This window comes from Arachis duranensis, chromosome 7, assembly GCF_000817695.3.
Source record: "Arachis duranensis cultivar V14167 chromosome 7, aradu.V14167.gnm2.J7QH, whole genome shotgun sequence".
NCBI classification, from domain to species: Eukaryota; Viridiplantae; Streptophyta; class Magnoliopsida; order Fabales; family Fabaceae; genus Arachis; species Arachis duranensis.
The window spans coordinates 52936086-52937285 of record NC_029778.3 but is presented as its reverse complement, the minus strand read 5'-3'; positions in this window follow the sequence as shown (position 1 = coordinate 52937285).

Genomic DNA, 1200 nt, shown 5'->3' with positions numbered 1-1200 from the left:
TTGAGACTGAGTGGTTAAAGTCGTGATCCAAAGCAAAAAGAGTGTGCTTAAGAGCTCTGGACACCTCTAACTAGGGACTTTAGCAAAGCTGAGTCACAATCTGAAAAGGTTCACCCAGTTATGTGTCTGTGGCATTTATGTATCCGGTGGTAATATTGGAAAATAAAGTGGTTAGGGCCACGGCCAAGACTCATAAAAGTAGCTGTGGAATCAACAAACTTAACTAGGAGAATCAATAACACTATCTGAAATTCTAAGTTCCTAGAAATGCCAATCATTCTAAACTTCAAAGGATAAAGTGAGATGCCAAAACTGTTCAGAAGCAAAAAGCTACAAGTCCCGCTCATCTAATTAGAATTAATATTCATTGATATTTTGGGATTTATAGTATATTATCTTCTTTTTATCCTAATTGATTTTCAGTTGCTTGGGGACAAGCAACAATTTAAGTTTGGTGTTGTGATGAGCGGATAATTTATACGCTTTTTGGCATTGTTTCTAGATAGTTTTTAGTATAATCTAGCTACTTTTAGGGATGTTTTCATTAGTTTTTATGCTAAATTCACATTTTTGGACTTTACTATGAGTTTGTGTGTTTTTCTGTAATTTTAGGTATTTTTTTGCTGAATTTGAGGGACCTGAGCAAAACTCTGATAAGAAGGCTGACAAAGAGACTGCTGATGCTGTTGGATTCTGACCTTCCTGTACTCAAAATAGATTTTCTGGAGCTACAAAACCCCAAATGGCGCCGTCTCAATGGCGTTAGAAAGTAGACATCCAGAGCTTTCTAGCAATATATAATAGTCCATACTTTATTCGAGATTAGATGACGTAAATTGGCGCTCAACGCCAATTCCATGCTGCATTCTGGAGTCAAACGCCAGAAACACGTCACGAACCAGAGTTGAATGCCAAAAACACGTTACAACTTGGCGTTCAACTCCAAAAGAAGCCTCTGCACGTGGAAAGCTCAAGCTCAGCCCATGCACACACCAAGTGGGCCCTGGAAGTGGATTTCTGCATTAATTACTTACTTTGTAAACCCTAGTAGCTAGTCTAGTATAAATAGGACATTTTACTATTGTATTAGACATCTTTGATTGTCTAGTCTTTTGAGCATTCGGTCTTTTGATCATTCATGGGGGCTGGCCATTTGGCCATGCCTGGACCATCACTTATGTATTTTCAACGGTGGAGTTT